The sequence below is a fragment of the Sinocyclocheilus anshuiensis genome, unplaced genomic scaffold, assembly GCF_001515605.1.
Source record: "Sinocyclocheilus anshuiensis isolate Anshui unplaced genomic scaffold, SAMN03320099.WGS_v1.1 scaffold1355, whole genome shotgun sequence".
Lineage (NCBI taxonomy): Eukaryota > Metazoa > Chordata > Actinopteri > Cypriniformes > Cyprinidae > Sinocyclocheilus > Sinocyclocheilus anshuiensis.
The window spans coordinates 370120-380142 of record NW_015540070.1 but is presented as its reverse complement, the minus strand read 5'-3'; the positions used below and the strand labels follow the sequence as shown (position 1 = coordinate 380142).

Here is a 10023-nt window from a genome sequence, read left to right as displayed (position 1 = left end):
CCATATTAGACAGAACTGAATGACAACAGCGAACAAGAGGGAGAATGTGAGCACTGTGTGCTCAGGCGCTGCTGCAGCCGTTCTCGGCACCGTCAAAATAAAAGTCCCGCTTCCAACACATCGGTCAAACAGAAAAAAATTATCGTCCGATGCCGATATCTAAAAATTTCAAATATTGGCCGATATATCAGTCGGCCACTAATTATAACTTCACGTTGCCGAACACGTGAGACACCGCAAACATATAATGTAATGGGGGTTCTTCTGCATTGTGTTTTGTGGATTAAAGAGACCCCACACGATGATGCAGTTGTCAGTTGGAGAGCTTTTGGCATCTAACTCAAAATAACTGCTTTCAACAGATCAATCTTTATTCATAAACAAATTTATCATGCATAAAAGTCGAAGAACATTCAATGCAAACCCAAAAAAAGTTGCATCTAGCTTATAATCTCTTGAATATGATAACACAACAAATCCATTTGTATTAAAGTGGTGGAACATAGTGCAGAACAAAGTGCAGCCATTAAGTTGCCCCAACAGGGTATTGTGTATCAAAAAAATGAAAATAAATAAATAAAAATAAATAGAATGAAGAAAATATTACATCTATATAATAAAAAAGGTATACCTGAAAGAAAATTACGCATTTACCTGTTTGGTTACCAACATTCTGCAAAACATATTTTGTGCTCAACAGAAGAAAGAATCTCATAGGTTTGCAATTTGAAGATGACACAATGATGATGCAATTTCCATTTTTGGGAGGACTTTCCCTTACGTACGCAGTTTTAATATAAGTAGCCTACAAGGAATACTGCAGTGAAGGTACAAGTAGTTTTATAAATGTACATAAACATATTTGCATACTATACTTTATGTAAATATGTAAAATATCACATATTTTATGAATAGGCACATATTGATTAGGTCAAATGGATTAACCCTGACAAAAGTCCTTGATATTCATGAAATGAATTATATTCTTTTTAAAATATATGATTATTTAAATATTTTATTTATTTATATATTATATTTGTTATTATAGTATATTATATTTATTTGTTTATATATTTTGTTTATTTATTTATTAATATGTTTGTTTATTTATTTACTTATTATTGAAAGTGCAGGTATTTTCATTCTTAGAGGTGTGTTATTTAAATGAAAATAAATAAATAAAAATAAATTGAATGAAGAAAATATTACATATATATAATAATAAAAAAAAAGTATACCTGAAAGAAATTTTCTGAGAAAACAAGACCAATAACCTTGATTTATTAGCCTATTACCACAGTATACCCCATTTCCCCATGATATGTACTTACAAGTCATTTGCCCACCGGTAACTATAGTTGCCGCTTGGACTTTTGACTAAGTATACAAAAAAACTATAGATCTCCTGGAAGATTTGTTTTGTTTGGATGATTCTAGAGACCTTCATGATTATGTAGATATATATATGTCAACAAAAAATACTTAATAGTAACATGAAAATTACATTTCTTTGGGAGGGTTTGCCTTCGCCATGCTTCCTGGAAGTAGGGGTAGGAAGTTGACAGCCTCATGTGACAGGAAGGAAGTGAATACCTTTTTTTGTTTCTTTAAATCCTTTATTTGGTTGTTTGCTTGCATGTCATTGAGACATAAAACGTGGATAACATCTATAAAAATACTTACAAAAGGAAAATGACAACTATAAACTGCGGCTACTATAGTTGCCGTATATATATATATATATATATATATATATATATGTCAACAAAAAATACTTATTAGTAACATGAAAATTTAATTTCTTTTGCCTTCGCCATGCTTCCTGGAAGTAGGGGTAGGAACTTGACAGCCTCATGTGACAGTAAGGAAGTGAATACTTTTATTTTTTTTCTTGAAATCCTTTATTTGGTTGTTTGCTTGCATGTCATTGAGAAATAAAACATGGATAACATCTAGAAAAATAATTACAAAAGGAAAGTAACAACTATAAACTGCGGCAACTATAGTTGCCGGTGGGCTTAAATTTAAGACAGTCTTTGGCATAACTAGGTATGATGCGATAAGACCTGAAATAATCATAAAATAATGTATGTTTATAACACTTTGTGTTAAATTACCCTGGCAAACAAATACAAATAATGGTAAGTTCTGTGATTTCCGAAGGAGTTTCTAATATAGCTGCTGAGAGAGTGACTGTAAGTTTGGCATTTCTCTTTATAGTTCTCTCTATATATTTTGATTCCTCTTGTTAAGTCATGGAAATGCAATAGCAGATTTTTCTTTTTCTTTTACAGTTGGTGTAAACTTGGCAAAAATAATATTTGCTATGTGGGAAAAGTTTAAATTTCCACACAACACTCCTGCTTGATGTGACTCACAGTGACAAGAGTCTGGATTTTTGATGCATCACAACCAAATATATTTGCGTTTATATGGAGTTTGGACAAATGAGGTTTCACAATGGGCAGGGCTACTGAGCATGATGGTGCATAAATGGATAAAAACAATTGCGAAATTCTCAACTCACTTGCATGAAGTTTTATTGCTAGTGATCCTGTGGCTCAAAAATGGCAATTTTCATTGTAAATGAATGCAAAACTCAGTTGGGTTGTGTTGGGTTGAATCCTGCTTTTGTGGTTAGGGGTGTTCATACCTTGACGTTGACCCAGGTTGGTGTAGTCCATCTGTGGACCGCCCTTTACTCTTTGTACACGAGCCCATTTGGCATTTCCACCATCACCCTGGATCATACCACAGATATTTGGCTCCTCAAACTGGCAAGAGTCCAGAAAAGTTGAGGCTGTAGCTGGAAGAATTATGAAAAATGTTTAGGACAAGATGAGTGAGAGAAGCAATGTATTAGTTGAGCAAGCAGTCTTTATCTTATCAGTCAGATTAATGTCAATATACTTATACAAAAAATAATGGAGGATTATTCAGTCGAGTCTTCCACAGAAAGTGCTTAATCATAAACTTACTACAATTGTATAGCCGGTTCAGCTTGAGCAGGTCACTGTCACTAAACTCCATGCGTTGACCAATCACATCCAAGAATTCTGGTATTTTGGTAACAATGGTTGGCTTACTGCCTTTGCTGAAGGATGTCTTACTGTAGTGCATGACTGAACCATAATCATAGGGCACACCGAGAGAGCTTGACACAGTTTCATCATATGAATTAAAGTTGTGCTTATCATCTAAGTAAGAAACAAATGGCGAAACAGTTAATGAACAAATTAGTTTGTATTTAATATTGGAATATATAGATTTTAGGAGTTTGGCAAGACAGAATGATGTTATTATTGATGCGAGTATTTAAGAATTCAATAGTTACCCTCTTGAATCTGGTCCCACATGATGGTAACATAGTCGTCTCTGTCAGATCTGGACTGCTCGTGCCAGAAACCCAGCGCATGCAGAAACTCGTGCTCCACTGTTCCTAAACTGTCACAGTTTGCACCAATTGACAACTCTTGTTTCCCCATCTGTCGATTCCCCACCTTTGAGTAACATCTGATTGAACATAAAAACATGACCTTTTCATCATACCTGAATTTCTCCTTTTTGCATAAATATACACCCCCTTAGATACAGTCAGTGCAATAAAAGTCCCAATTTTTGCACATGCTTGAAAGGGTCTAACATGCTTATTTGCCTAAAATATTCTTTAATAAATTTAAGTGATTAAAGATCCACTGAAGTGCCTTGAAGTGTCACAATTTTCAAACTACACATCCTCAACATCATTATAGTCACTGCTTTGCTTTAGTAACAGTTTCAAATTGAAACTAAATGGGAAATCTATTAGACTGTGGCTGTCATAAGCTGTCAAATGTGCCTTTACTGAACTCAACAGCTCTGACCCAAGCTGTGATATAAACAAAAGGCTACTGGCTATTTCAAAAGGAGGCTTCATAGGCTTCTCGCTATGTATTCCTGTCTTCCTGTTTCAGCTCAAATTACGTCAACTCATAGAATAATATGTACGCTGTTTGAATTGTTCCCTATACCCTATGCACTACATGCCATCCACCATACAGAAACTACTATGTGAACAGGGCCGTGCGAAGATGGTGAGTTAAGCAGCTGATTTTTTTTCAAAGCTTGTGACAGTTGTTCCCAAAAGTTTGCTTGAAGTAAGTAATTCCCACTGTTGTTCATCAAGATGTCTTCACAAAAACTGATTGAACCTGCCAAGCTAAAACTAGACCCCAAAGGGAAAGATTCCTTGCCCAATGTTGAAAAGAAAGATGAAGCAAAAGTAGTGGAGCAAAATAAAAAAGAATGCGGAGATGGCTAATGAAACCATTTTGGAGGCGATATTAAATCTGGAAAGGAGGGTGCATGAGAAGCTGGTGGATTTAAGTGAAAAATCCAAACAAAGCAGCGCCATGATTGCAAGCCTAACGAAGGCGATTCAGTTCAACACGGAAGAGGTGAGTGAGTGCAAAAAAAGAGTTAAGGACTTGGAGATCCAAAATGATCTTCTTCGCAAGAATCGTGATCTTAAGGAGAGGGTTAGAGAACAGGAAAGATATAGAATGAGGTGGTGCCTCCGTATCAAAGGCATAGAAGAGAAAAAAGATGAAGATATTAGATCATTTGTCAATCCATAACAATGTTAGATTAGATTTACTTGATTGTGGTGAGTTGGATTACTATAAAGCATTTGATGCTGTTGAGCATCCTTTTTTTTTTTTTGAAGCATTTTGGTTTTGGAGTAAGATTTAAAAATTGAATTTAAATGTTATATAATGGTATCAATTAGCTCTAGGTCATGGAACCTGCAAAATATTCCCCAACTATAAGGGGAATTCATGAAGGTTGTGGTAGCTCTCCATGACTGTTTATAATGGTTGCAGAGCTATTATCTATATTGATTAAAAAATAATAATGATATTGTGTTGGATAGGCAAACAATAACATGGCATATTAATTTGCATAGATAAATGTAAATCAATATTAAATCAATGGCTGCAGAGGGATCTTACAATCTTTGGAAGAGTTCTTTTGTCTAAAATGGATAGTTTGTCCATACTCGTATACCCAGCCTTCTCCTTACCCATATCAACATTAAATATTAAAGCGATAAATAAGACAAATGTAAATTTATTTGGAGAAATAAATGTCAGTACATAAGAAAGGATAACATGATTAAAAAGTATGAAAATCATTAATTCGTAATAACCACTCTTTTTGGTTTATTGTCCCCTCTGCAATCTTTAAAAACGTGGATGGAATACGTTTCTTTCTACGTTGTGATTTTGAGTGTTCAGTGAAACTTCTATTAGCAAGTGCTGCTTTATTGGAAACTATTGTTCAAGCATAACTTCACACCTCACAATACTCCAGTTTGGAATAATAGATACATAAAGTTAGGAAGAAAGTCTTTTTTTTTTCTTTTTTTTTCTCTCGAGGATTGAAAATCCAAAGGGATTTGAGCTATTGAAATTCCAACTGCAGTGTACTGTTAATATTTATAATAGAATGATTATAGCCATTCCAGTTGCTTTAAGATTAATGGTCAAGTAAGATACATTGAACTTCCAAGTTTCCCCAGAATTGAGGCAGCTTTCCATAGAAGGTTATAATTTTTGTGAGAAAAAATGTACGAATATACTTATTCAAAATTTTAGTTTACAGGCTTACCCTAACCCAGTTAGACTGGAATGCGTGCCTAAAGATTTCGTTATGGTTGGAAAATAATATCTGTCTTTCCCCCTTCCCTCCTAAAGCTAAAGAGGTTAGCTTCAAGATTCTAAATGAGATTTATTCTACCAACTAATTTTTAAGACTGAAATTTAATTTTGATGTAAATAATTGTGTTTTTTTGTGAGAGAAGTACTTAAACTTTAGACCATGTTTTTCTTTTTGTGTGATATGGTGCAGCCTTTGTGAAGAGAGGTGCAAAACTGGTTATGTTCAAGGAATGTTACATTTCCACCCCTCAATGTGAAGGTATCAGGTTTGGTATTTGTCTTGAAAACAAAGAGTTTGAATTTGTTATTAATTTCTTGTAATGTTTTATGAAGTTTTTTTATTCGCAAGTGCAGATGGTTTAAATCTAAACCCAACTTTATCAAATGGTGGAATGAGGTAAAACTCTTATACACATTTTTACAATTTGTTAAAAACAAGAAAGCCCTTAAGTTGACTTCTCTCTTGGATTTGTATAAATTAATTAAAAAAGCCTCTTTTGTTGTATTTCAATTTCTTTTTGATGCATTTTATTTGTGGTTGGCTTATTTTATTTTGACTATTTAATTTTAATTTTATTTTTGGTAGTGCTCAAACAAGGCTGAACATGATTGGTTATATTTTGGAATGTGATTATGTACCTTGTTTGGTTGTAAAATTGATGTAATACCACTGTCACGAATCAAGCCTCTGTGGCTCCCTCTGATCACCACCAGAGGAAACCGTCACCGGAGTGCTTACTAACTGTTCTTGCGGACTTCAATTCCCATCACCCCGTACCTGAGACTGATTACCTGCGCAGGTGCTGATCATTATCCTGACTATTTAATCAGTGCCTACCCTAACCTCTGTGCGAAGTCTGTTTATACCCATCTGATTGTTCTTTGCCTGCCTCTTTAACCTTGTCTGTCTATTGGATTTGTTCTATTCTCTGTCTGCCGCCTGCCTCGACCCTTTGCAAGGACTCCGGTTATGATTCTGCCTTGCCTACATTGCCCTTGAATACTGTTGATTTAACTTTGCCTGTTTGACTCCTCGTACTGTTTGTTAATAAAGCTGCACATGGATCCCAACGTCATTGAATCTTCATTACAACCACTACTACTACTACAGATCACTTCACATGATGGAAATGCCTTTTGCCTTGCATAAAATAAATAGATTTGATTAGTTATAATAATGAGTGTAATTTAATTTGACGTTAAAATATGTTCTTTAATCTCAGTAGGCCTACTGCTTGTTTATGGAGCTCGCAGTTCCCCCGCGAACAGTAGCCCTTCACCAGATCAGATTTCGGCGACACACCGGCACGAGAATTAGCACTATTTCTGTAAAAAGCGATTACAGAGAACGGTTGAATACACTTAAATTAAAATGCTACTTTTAAATGTTACTTTTTATGTCTAAAATGCTTGTTTAAATTTAAATGTATATAATATTGTAAACTATGCTGTATTCACCCAAATAAATTCAATTTGTCTTGTATTTTGTCCATGTGTTCCTGCTTAACAATAAATGTTCATCTTTTGATTATTGCTGTTGCCTATAGTAATTCTGAGTGTGATTTTTAATTTCCAGCCCATTTTAAGCCAGCAATATAATAATTTTTAAACAATAGTTGACTTAAATAAAATAACCCGGTATGTTTGGTAAAAAACATTTAACCCAACCAGCTGGGTCAAAATAACTAAATATTGGTTTTCTGTCCAATATTTACCCAGCGCTGGGTTGCCAAATAACCCAGGATGGGTTGATTTTAACCCAGCATTTTTTAGAGCGTAGTCTAGGGGGCGGGGCACTTCAGATTCTAGAAAGCATTTGATTGGACAGAAAGTTTGATGAGAAGCTGAAAAATCGTTGATCCATATTTACGGAAGTTAGAGACTGTAAGTTTTGAATTATTATATCTTCTAAATGCAAATTGTGTCATTGTTTTGGAGCACACTATAGCTTATAGATAACATATTCATACTGAAAAACAAAAAAAACTTCAATTTTGATTTCATGGGGACTTTAAAAATAAGATTACAAATCATTTGGTAGGTTTTTGTTTAAAAAAAAAAAAAGTGGCATCCATTGACATAAATGTGAATAGAATTTTGATTATTGCACAATGTGTGAAGATGAGTTTAAATGTGTGTAGTGTTTTGAAGTTTTCTTACCCATCACCTTTAAATACGAAAATGTAGTTTGGCTCTCTACCCCAGGGTTTAAAGTCAATACAGGTCTTGAGTCTGAATTGCTCAAATACTTTCAGTATCACACCTTAGCACTGATGTCTATATATAAAAAAAACAGAACAGAAAAGAAAGACAGAAAAAAAAGAGAGGACAGTGAGTGAGTAATTTGGAGCAAATATGAAGTTAGAGTTAGAATATCAGATACAGGTCAAAGCATAAATTCAACGGAATTGAATCAGTTATTATTATATATTCACAGACCAAGGCTGCTGTCTAGGACGTATGGTACAGTGGTCGGCCAACGATACTTTTCACCCAGAATAGTGTTTCGGTCTTCTCCCTGTTAAATATGAACCAAACATGGATTTATTTTATTTAAATAAAAATTTTTTATTTTGTTTTTTTGTGTTGTTTAGTGTATCTTACTGTATTTACACATTAGTTTGACCTCCTGAGGTTAATGTTGAAATTTTCTGAAGATTAAGAATGTCCTAAAAAATGATTTTATTATTTTTCAGGCCCGGAGATTCAGGCCCTACTTTGTATCCTGTTTGTGGAAAGTGGCATGAGAATTTGCTCTAAGAAAACACTGACCTCATTTATCAAAATGTCTCCTTCCACCAGGTCAAGTCCTGCCGCTGTTGAATGAGACAGCAGTTAATGCAAAACTGTTATAGAAATGATGCTACAGATTTAAGACATGATATTAATGTTTCCACAAACCTTCATTTATTTCAAATATATCCTGGTCTTTTCCATTATCCACATCAATCTCTGTATTGCCTACAAAAAAACGTTAAATTCAGAACATATTATATAAATATAAATAAAATAAACAGTTGTGATTATTGAATATATTTTTATATAAAAAAAAGATGTGATTGTTATGACTCACCTGTGAGTGAAGATGTTGGCTTTGAAAGAAAACATTTGAGAGATAAGTGTCAAAGGTACCAATTTACAACAACAACCTACAGTGCAAGCTTTGATATTGTATGAAATAACCACAAACTATCATAAAACTCATTCAGTCTTGAACAAGGTCATTGTATTTTAATATAACAATAGCTGTGTTAGTTTTGCTTTAGCACAATATTAATCAACACATGATCACAACATTTTTGTTTCTATAATATCTGAATTCTACACTCACCAAACACAGGGCTGTGGCACATACGCACAGAATCAGCAATGCATGGAGAGACGCCATGAGAACTTCACTCTGAGACGCTCTCTTCAGAACATCAGTGCATTATGTATTAACCAATTTATAGAACAAAAGAGCTTAGTCTGCAATGATACGAGCTTGTATCCGATAGTTTATGATTTATTACACTAATGGTAAACTTGACATTATTAGACATGATAAAAGTAATTATTGATAATGATTTGGCTAAGAGATGGGAGTTTAATGCAACAGTTCACCTAAAATGAAAATTCGCTGAAGATTTACTCACCTTGTTATGGAAAAATGTTTCCAACTCTTATTGTGAGGCAATAACTCAGAGAGTATTGTAGAATAAGAAAAAACAGGGTTTATTCTTGCAAGAAAGTCAGACAATCATACAGAGCATCTGCACAGTGTGTGACAAAGAGGAACACTTTGACTCAGTATTTATATCCCAATCAAACCAGGATGTTTCTATCTCATCCAATCATAATGTATACTCAACATATGTCTCCTTTTAGGGTATCTATTGTCCCTCAGACTAGGGTTGATTAAGTATTTAATGCAAAGCATCCTCCTCGAAGTTAGGGTGTAGGGTGTTGTAAAAGAAAACAACATTTCTCGTTTCGCACTTGTCTCGCACCATTTCAACATGAGCATCAAAAAATGTGACCCTGGACCACACAATCAGTCATGAGGGTCAATTTTTTTAAATTGAGAATTTTACATCATAAGCTTTACATTGATGTATGGTTTGTTATGATAGGACAATATTTGGCCGAGATACAACTATTTGAAAATCTAGAATCTGAGGGTGCAAAAAAATCGAAATATTGAGAAAATCACCTTTAAAGTTGTACAAAGGAAGTCCTTAGCAATACATATTACCAATCAAAAATGAAGTTTTGATATATTTACGGTAGGAAATTTACAAAATATCTTCATGGAACATGATCTTTACTTAATATCCTAATGATT

The 10023-nt window shown here is 34.1% G+C and overlaps 1 pseudogene; it reads right to left on the bottom strand.

Moving 5' to 3' along the window:
- Positions 1 to 9395, bottom strand: part of LOC107687174 (meprin A subunit beta-like) — an 18405-nt pseudogene extending 9010 nt beyond the window's left edge.
- Between the last annotated feature and the right edge of the window lie 628 nt (positions 9396 to 10023).